General features: G+C 46.6%; 1 protein-coding gene across 1 annotated transcript in view; it reads left to right on the top strand.

The window, feature by feature from the left end:
* The first annotated feature begins 2,555 nt into the window (after positions 1-2,555).
* Positions 2,556-10,000, top strand: part of adamtsl2 (ADAMTS-like 2) — a 41,675-nt gene continuing 34,230 nt past the window's right edge. Inside the window, exon 1 of the mRNA XM_063193589.1 lies at positions 2,556-2,677. The gene's annotated coding sequence lies outside the window, so the exon portion shown is untranslated. The remainder of the gene's footprint in view (positions 2,678-10,000) is intronic.

Genomic DNA, 10,000 nt, shown 5'->3' with positions numbered 1-10,000 from the left:
AGCAGCTGAAAGAGAATGAGGAGGGGAAGAGAGTGAGAGAAAGAGAGATGGTGGGAGAGAAAGAGAGGGAGAGAGAGGGATAAAGACAGAGGATGAGAAAAGAGGGAGAGAAAAAGAGAGAGAGAACTACACTGAACGAGAGAGCAAGGCTGAGAGAGCAAGACAGCGAGAGAGAGAGAGAGAGAGGGGGACAGAGAGCAAGAGAGAGGGAGAGAATGCTGCGCGTTCGTTCCTGCAGACTGACTTGTAGACTGTACAAATCTCCTGAGCCTGCTGGGTTTTGCTGTGCGGATGTGTGCTTGAGTGGAGCGCTTCAAGGGCTCGCGCCGTGTTGCAAAAGGCCTCCCTAATGCACAGAGCAGCCGTCTGAGCTGGCCAGCAAACGCGTGGCGCTATGGCTACAGGCAGGCAGACATTACAGGCTGGCTTGGTGGTCCACACAGCCATCTGTCTCTGCTTTCCCTCCTCCCATGCTCTCTCTCTCTCTCTCACACTCTCTCTCTGTTTCTCTCTCGCTCTCTGTCTCTCTCTCACTCTTTCTCTCTCTCTGTCTCTCTCTCGCTCTGTCGCTTTTATTTTCTTTCTCTGTCTCTCTCTATTTCTCATATCCTCTCACTTTCTTTCTTTCTCTCTCTCTCTCTTTCTCTCTCTCTCTCTCTCTTTCTTTCTTTCTCTCTCTCTCTCTCTTTTTCTCTCTCTGATTTCACTATTTCTTAGCTTACTCTTATTCTCTCTTACTCCGATTTTTTTTAAACTTTACTTTTCTTTCTTTCTCTCTCCTTTTGTACTTTCTGGGTTTTTTTTCTTTCTTTCTCTTGTTGCCCGTCTGTCATCTTGCCCCCACCTCTTGCCTTCCTTCTCTCTCTCTCTCTCTCTCTCTCTCTCTCTCTCTCTCTCTCTCTCTCTCTCTCTCCCTTTCCTCGTGTCTGTCGTTCTCTGCTTTCTCTTAGTTTTTCATCTCTCCTGTCTCCTGTTGCATGCACCCCCTCTAACCCCCCTACCCTTCTCTCTTCCCCTCTCTCTCTCTCTCTCTCTCTCTCTCTCTCTCTCTCTCTCTCTCTCTCTCTCTCTCTCTCTCTCTCTCCCCAGTCTCGCCCCTTGTGCTGCTCGCTCGGCAACCCAAACAATGCACAGTGCCAGGTGTGGCAGAATTGCCGTGGCCGAGCAAAAAAAAGAGAGAGAGAGAGAGAGAGAGCTGGCAGTGTGTGTGTGTGCCTGCGCGCACTCGTGTGTGTGTATGTGTGTGTCTGTCTGTCTGTCTGTCCGTCTGCCTGCCTGCCTGTCAGTGTGTCTGTCCGTCTGTCTGTCTGTCTGTGTGTCCGTCCGTCCGTCCGTCTGTGTGTCTGTGGTGTTTGTGTGTGGGGCTGTGTGAAGGGCTGGCAGGGGGAGGCATGAAAGGTGAGACAGGGAGAGACACCATGGCATGAGGTCCAGCTCTACTCTACTCTGCTCTGCTGCTCTGCTCTGAGGCGGCGGGGGTGGGAATGGGGAACAGAAAGAAAAGGGCAACGTGTGTGTGTGCGTGCGTGCGTGCGTGCGTGCGTGCGTGCGTGCGTGCGTGCGTGCGTGCGTGCGTGCGTGCGTGTGCGTGAGTGCGTGCGTGTGTGCGTGTGCGCGCGCACGCGTGTGTGTACATGTGTGTGTGTGTGAGCTAGTGTGTGAGGAAGAGAGGGAGAGAGAGAGAGAGAAAGAGAGGCAGTGTGTGTGTGTGTGTGTGTGTGTGTGTGTGTGTGTGTGTGTGTGTGTGTGTGTGTGTGTGTGTGTGTGTGTGAGGGAGGGGGTCTCCGTGGGAAACAACAACTTCCTCCCTGTCTGTCTGCGAGCAGGCTGGCTGGGTGTGACGCTCGCTAGTCAGCCAGCCAGTCAGCCAGCCGGCTCTGACTGCAGCTCAGCACAGCAGCACCAGCACCAGCAGCCGCTGAGGACTTGGCACTGAGAGAGAGAGAGAGAGAGAGAGAGAGAGAGAGAGAGAGAGAGAGAGAGAGAGAGAGAGAGAGAGAGAGAGAGAAGGGGAGGAGAGAGAGAGAGAGAGAGAAGGGGAGGAAAGAGAGAGGGAACGAGGGAGAAAGGGAGAAGGTTAGACTGAGAGGAGGAGAGAGGAAGGGAGAAAGAGAGAGAGAGAAAGAGGAGAGAGAGAGAGAGAAAGAGAAGGGGAGGAGAGAGAGTGGGCACGAGGGAGAAAGGGAGAAGGTTAAACTGAGAGGAGGAGAGAGGAAGGGAGAAAGAGAGAGAGAGAGAGAGAGAGAGGGAGTAGGAGAGAGGGGGTATAGACAGAGGGGGCCGGAGAGAAGAAGGGTGAAAACAGAGGGAGAGAGAAGGGGGGAGAATAAGGGCAAGATAGAGAGAGAGAAGAAAGAAAGAAACTTTTTATGTATTTCTTACTCTGCCACTCTCTTTCCTCAGTTGCTGTAGATCGGGGGAGACAGGGAGAGAGAGAGAGAGAGACAGAGAGGAGGAAGAAAGGAGAGAGAGAGAGAGAAAGAGAGAGGAGAAGAGGGAGAAAAGAAGGGAGGAAGAGAGAGAGAGAGAAGGAGGGGGAGGGGAGGGATGCAGCCACACACCTTACTCTCCTCAAAAGACACATCTTGCCGGCAGCACCACAACTGGCCAGCCACTACTGCTCAACCTGACTCAGACGCACACACACTCCTGCTACAGCCCTCTGGACTGCACTCAGGTGAGGTGAGCAAGACTCACTGCCCTGCACTACACTACACTATACTACACTACTCTGCACTACACTACACTACACTACACTACACTACACTACACTACACTACACTACACTACACTACACTACACTACACTGCACTGCACTACACTACCCTGCACTACACTACACTACACTACACTACACTACACTACACTACACTACCCTGCACTACACTACCCTGCACTACACTACACTACACTACACTACACACACTACTTACAGTCAGTCAGTCTGTCACTGTACTGTCTGTGTCTGTGTCTGTGTCTGTGCCTCTTTGTTTGTTATTGTTTGTTTGTCTGTACAGTATAGGTGAAGCACACTCACACCACCAGCAGTCATGCCTGTAATATTGCCCTGGGAGAATGGACATGCTCTCTCTGGGTGGCACTGCTGTACTGTCTGTCTGTCTGTCTGTCTGTCTGTCTGTCTGTCTGTCTGTCTGTCTGTCTGTCTGTCTGTCTGTCTGTCTGTCTGTCTGTCTGTCTGTCTGTCTACTCTGTCCGTCTGTCTGTCTGTCTGTCTGACTGACTGTGGTTGTGTGTGTGTCTGTGTGTCTGTCTATGGCTCTCTGTGGATTGCATGCAGGTGAGCCACACCACATACTACCACTGACACACAGACTTGTCTGCCTGCCTCTGTATTGTCTCTGTGTGCGCTTGTTTGTACTGTCCATGTAGCTGTCAGTGTCTCAATAGAGTCCATTCAGGTGAGGAGCACCCACTTAGTAACACTGACACAGTCAGTATCACAGACAGACATGTCATGCCTGCCTGCCATTGTAGTGTCTGTCTGTCAGTGGTTGTCTGTGTTTCTACGTGTCTACTGTAGGCGAGCCACAATCAGCACCACTGACTGACACACAGACATGTCTGCCTGCCCTTGTACTGGTCTTTGGTGGTCTTGTCTGGTTGTTTCTATGTGTCTGTCTGTCTGTAGTTGTCAGTGTCTCTGTGTACTCCATTCAGGTGCGGTACACACACTGCCAATGACAGACAGTTATGTTTGCTTGTCATTGTGCTGTCTCTCTGTCTCTGGTTGTCTGTGTTTCTATGTACAGTATGTGTCTGTATGGCTACTGTCGATGAGGCGCACTCACCGCACTGTCTGTCTGCACTGTCTGTCCGACCTGGTTGTCTGTGTTTCTATGTGTCTCTCTGTCTATGGTTGGACTGGTCTATGAGTGGACTGCTGTCAGTAGTGGGACGGTCATTGCCACTGACAGGAAGACTGCCTGCTTGTCATTGTATTGTCTGTCTGTCTGTGGTTTGCTGTCTGTGTTTCTATGTGTTGGTCTGCCTGTGGTTATCTGAGTGAGATGCATTGAGATGAGGAACAGCCTGCCATCGTACTGTCTGTCTGTCTGTCTGTCTGTCTGTCTGTCTGTCTGTATGTATGTCTGTCTGTCTGTCTGTCTGTCTGTCTGTCTGGCTGGCTGGCTGGCTGGTTGTCTGTCTTACTCGTTTCTATATGTCTGTCTACACTGTATGTCGGAGTGGACTGCATTCAGGTGAGGCACACACTCACTACCACAGACAGACAGCCAATGACAGACATCCGAAGACAGACAGACAGACAGACAGACAGACAGACAGACAGACAGACAGACAGACAGACAGACAGACAGACCAATAGCCAATGTATTCCTGCCATTGTACTGACTGTCTTTTCTGGTTGTTCGTTTTTCTGTCTATAGTTATCCAGTGGTCATGTCCTACCTGCCCTGTCTGACTGTCTGGCTGTCTGCTTGTCTGAGTTTGTGTGTGTGTGTGTGTGCGTGTGTTTGTGTGCGCGCGCGCGCGTGTGTGTGTGTGTGTGTGAGTGTGTGTGTGTGTGTGTGTGTGTGTGTGTGTGTGTGTGTGTGTGTGTCCGTGTGTGTTCGTGTGCGTGTGCATGTGTGTGTGTGTGCGTGTGTATGTGCGCGCATGTGTGTTACTATTTGGTTGCCCTGTATGTCTGCTTGTCCTTCTGTCTGTCTAGCTGTATATCTATCCATCTGCCTGCCTGCTTGTCTGCTAGCCTGCCTGTTTGTCTGTCTGTCAGTCTGTCTGTCTGTGTGCCTTTCTGTCTGTCTGTCTGTATATCTGTGCCTCCGTCCAGGTGCACGTGTCTAGTATTGTTGTGTGAGTGTGTGTGGGTGTGTGTGTGTGTGTGTGTGTGTGTGTGCGTGCGTGTGTGTGTGTGTGAGTGTGTGTGGGTGTGTGTGTGTGTGTGTGTGTGTGTGTGCGTGCGTGTGTGTTAGGGGATGGTGGAGGGTGGAAAGCAAAGGACACTCTGATCTGCTGTGCTGTGCTGTGTGTGGATGCTGGGAGCCAAAGGGAGGGCTTGTGTCTGGTCTGGTCTAGTCTGCTCTGGGCCCAAAGCAAAACAGACCAAAATAATAATAATGTTTACCCTTCTGCTGCCACTGCACTGCTGCTACACTGCATGGTGCCAGACAGAAAAAGAGTTTTTTGAGAGAAAGCGAGAGAGTTTTGAGTTGACTGCTGACTGCCAGTGCCGTCCCTTCCCAAGCCAGGACTGGTAATGCAATTTCCACTTCCATGCAAACACTCTATTGGCACTGTGCGGCTACCATAGATTAGCTGCAGTTTTAACCTTTACAAGTGTGGGTTTTTGAACATTCTATAAAAAGAATGTGTTCTGTGACAGTGCAAGATTCTAAAATTCCAAATTGTATTGTATGGCACCCAGAATTCTATAGAACTTTCACTGCCCGAACATTGCCTTCACACCGGTGTGATGATACACTCTTAAAAGAGCAAGCAATGCTCTGACAGACAGACAGCGAGGCTGCGTTTTGGATGATGACACCAAAGGCCAATGAATGAGGCCACAGTGATGCACTGGACTGGTCAAGAATTGTTTTGTTGTTTGCGTTGGTAGTATAAAAAGAGTGTTCCCAAAGTGGCCTGAGGATAACTCAATTAGTAGAGTAGTGTAAATGGAACTATATTAATCTCCAAGGAGATAAGTGGAGAAGTGAGCAGTGGGCTGCAGTTCTAAAGAGCAAGCAACGCTCAGACAGACAGACAGACAGACAGACAGACAGACAGACAGACAGACAGACAGACAGACAGACAGACAGACAGACAGACAGACAGACAGACAGACAGTATGGCTACGTTTTGGATGATGACACCAAGGGCCAATGAATGAGGCAACAGTTATGCATTGGTGTGGTCAAGAAAACTTTTGTTTGCATTCATTTTAGTTGAAAAACAGGAAAATAAAATATGACTGTTGGATCGTGTAACAAAACTTGAAAGGAGCTTGAGGAGTGAAGTAGAGTAAGTCTTTTGGTCCTGTATCATTTTTCTTTTTTACAGTAATAACAAAGCAAAAGTATGAGTAGAGTAATGCGTTTGTTGTTATGTATTGTCTGTGTCTTGCTGTGTTTCAAAACTGACTTGCACAGAGTGCCGAAACAGCTTGAAGAGAGCTTGAGCTAGCATCAAACATAGAAAAATGTTCAGTCTGTGTGTGTGTGTGTGTGTGTGTGTGTGTGTGTGTGTGTGTGTGTGTGTGTGTGTGTGTGTGTGTGTGTGTGTGTGTGTGTGTGAGAGAGAGAGAGAGAGAGAGAGAGAGAGAGAGAGAGAGAGAGATAGAGAGAGAGAGAGAGAGAGAGAGAGAGTGCGCGTGCGTGCGTGTGTGCGTATGTGTGTGAGCAGCAAAAGGGCAAGTGGGCTATAGCTGTGGGCCGAGTGCAGGGACATGACCCAATGTTATACAAGGTGCGGGCAAACACAAACAGTAATGAGACACAATTGTTAGGGTAGCGGCTGAACCAGCAGTCTTGTTTGAGTTGTTCTGTTGTCCATTGTTTTGGTCCAACCTGGCGACTGTTATGCAATGTTAATTAGGTGCATTATGCAGGGTTTTTAAACAGTCTAGTTTTGATGTTATTGTTATGGCTGGCTGGGTCACTTGCTAAAGTATTAGTTCTCTGGTGAAGCTCAGTGCACATAGGTGTGTGTTGTGTTTTTGATATTTGTTGTTTTTTTATTTTTTCAGCATAAAATGCCCGTAATGCTTTTAATTTTTAGAATTACAGTTCTGGACTTGATCGGTAACTAGATGTGATGGGAATTGTGTCCCGTGCTGAGGCTTCTTCCAGGAAATCACATTTCTGCTCAAACGCCCCAAAGGCAACTGTGGAACGCTTTGCTGTTTTAATGAAAAAGTGTTAGCAACATTACATTATTAAGAGATATTACCTTCTTTACTAACACATTACAACTTGATCAATCTCATTGCCTGTCTATAGCCCTCTAATAAGTGTAGTAGCTAAGGGTGTTTTAAAAAGTCCTAATGACAAGCTTGCAGCGTCATCAGACCAGCACCAAACTAACTCAGCTGAAACAATATGCTGGAGAACAGCAAGAACCCTCTGCCCCTTTGTTGTCTGCTCCAGCCAAGTTGCCACATTTGAGGATACCAAACCTCCAAACATTTCAGTGTAGTGTTGTGGAATGCAGGGAATGTCCACAGGGTACATTTTAAGGGATGAAAGTGAATTTTGTAACAGCGGAGAGAAGAAAGGAAAAAGGGGGGGGGGGTTTGTGTTGGGGGCTGAGGGGGTGGTGGTGGTGGTGGTGGTGGTGGTGGTGGTAGTGGTGGTGGTGGTGTGGTTCTTGTGAGTAAACAGAGGTGGTTGAAGCGCAGGCTGGCAGGCAGGGCTGCTGACACCTTTGGCTGGGCCCAGGACAAAATCATCTGAAAGGGCCCCCCACCCAATACATTAAATGTAATGAGGACCCAATTATGGCTCCCCATCTCCCTGCACCTGGGACAGCTGACCGCTTTGTCCTTCTCCTTTTTGTTTACAACCCGACCTATAGAGTGCTCTTGATCCCAGGGCCACAGCTACACAGTAAATGTTGTTTAGTGTTAAAATGTAAATCATTAAGTGTCAAATTAACACTGTGAATCCATATATGCTCTAACGTAGTCTTAAATAAACTCTCTACGTGTTAAAATAACACTCAAAGATTTCAAATTGAGCACTAAAATTTACTTACATGCTCAGAACAGTGGTGAATTTCAGTGCAAATCTTACAGTATAGAGAAGTTGAAAGATTTCAGTAGTTTAGCAAGGTAATACTGAACGCAGGTCGTTAACAACTACCATCCTTGTAATGTCATGTATGTGTGTAGGAGGCTGTAGTAGATATGCACTGGAGTATCTCTATCAGGGCACGTATGTATGTGTTACAGTTTTTCTCGATTGCCTACACACAATTTTCGGAATCGGTCTTCGAATTCTCAAAACTCTACACACAAATCTCCAAACCTCACACACAACGGGCCAAACTCTTCACTACCTCTGAAAAATGCACGTCTTGTCTCAAAACAATGTACTCTCTTCTAAAAACCTCATTTTGTCGTCAAATGACACACACAGACAGTCACTACAATACACATTTGCAGACCCATTAAAACACTGTTGGGCACAGGGTAAAACTAATTTCTCCCAGTAACTTGGGCTTTTTTTGTTCTGGATTGCATGGATACTGTGACATAAGCTGTGACATACAAACAGAAACAGAAAGATTTTTATGTCTTTTTCACAAAAACAACACAAAGATAAACCCCACTGCCTATTTGGCAGTACAAAAAACCCATTACATTATTGTATAGCCTATTGCTATGAAAAAAAAACCTCTATACTCAACTTGAAACACAGTAGAAACTTATTTTCTTCAGTGTTCTACTTACTAAAGAGGGTATTTTTCTGTAGTAAAATACTGAAATATTGTTTTGAGACTCGGAGTACACAGACGTGTATATATTTTACATATTTTTAAAAATATTTAAAAATTGCACTAATGTATTGTAAAATATTGGGTAGCCACATGAAAGTTATGTCTTGTTTAACATATTTTTGAGTTCAAAAACTAAACAAATGGGTTTTCTCCTTGCATCCACTCATTTTTCATCAATATGACATGCAATGTGTGTCCTTATGGGGTGATGATTTCAGATTGTAAACCGGTATGAAGAGAGTTTGCCCATGTGATGAGGAAGTGAACATAGTATTGCAGTTGATTGTAGTGTTGTGAATGACAGTGTGTTCCATGAGAAACCCAGTGTTTTTCTTTATGAAAATTGAGTGTAATCCAGAGAATTGTGTGTAATGGTGTGAAAAGAGTGTGTTTTAAAACTGGAATTTGAGTGTTAAGTAGGAATTGTGTTTAGTGTTCAGTGACATTGGTTAGGGGAGTTGGGAAATGGGTGAGATGTTCCGAGAATTGTGTGTGAAGTACCAGAACTTGTGTGGAGGCAATCGAGAAAAACTGTAATTGTTTTTTGGGGGTTTTTTTTGGCGTCATGTGTATCAGTGTTGTGTGTATGTGGCAGCTATGTATGTCCAAGACAAATTTCCTTCAGGACCATTACAGTTTTTCTCGATTGCTTCCACACTAGTTCTGGTACTTCACACACAATTCTCGGAACATCTCACCCATTTCCCAACTCCCCTAACCAATGTCACTGAACACTAAGCACAATTCCTTCTTTACACTCACATTTCAGTTTTAAAACACACTCGTTTCGGTACACACAATTATCTGGAAGTACACTCACTATTCACTTCCTGATGAAGGCTTCATGCCGAAACGTGTATTTTAATCATGCTATGCCCATCAAAATAAAGGCATTTTAATTACAAAGAAGAAAAGTGCCTTGGTATTTCTAAAACTTTTTTGACTTGAACTATGTTGTTTAGGGATACTGCATTGTTAATAGCCCCAAAGTCAACTGTCTGTGCCAGGTCCTTAGTTCGCCGCTCGGGGCAGCCCTGGTTGACCCCCTCATGATCCACGGAGTTGCATGTGTACACTTTGCATAGCAACATTCACAACTGACTGTTCTTTCACTCACCCGGTCAGTAAGTCCAGCAAAGAAGCTGACAGAGCTTGCAAAGGGGTTAGTTGTCCCGGGCCCAGGGAGAGAGATCGGGCCCCGGATTGCATCCGCAATACCTTGTACTGTCTTGTATTGGGACCCTTTCAGATCACTTTGTCCTGGGCCTGGCCAAAGCTGTCAGCCCCCTTGAGTCAGTCAGCCAGTCATTCTGCCCGCACCTTTATCCATTGAACCTTCAGTCAGTTGATCATTCATTCATTCATTCATTCATTCATTCATTCATTCATTCATTCATTCACTCACTCACTCACTCACTCACTCACTCACTCACTCACTCACTCACTCACTCACTCACTCACTCACTCACTCACTCAATCACTCACTCACTCAGTTTGTCCATTAGTCCATCAATCAGTCACTCAA

This window comes from Engraulis encrasicolus, chromosome 3 (genome assembly GCF_034702125.1).
Source record: "Engraulis encrasicolus isolate BLACKSEA-1 chromosome 3, IST_EnEncr_1.0, whole genome shotgun sequence".
Lineage (NCBI taxonomy): Eukaryota > Metazoa > Chordata > Actinopteri > Clupeiformes > Engraulidae > Engraulis > Engraulis encrasicolus.
This window is presented reverse-complemented; position numbering and strand designations above follow the sequence as displayed.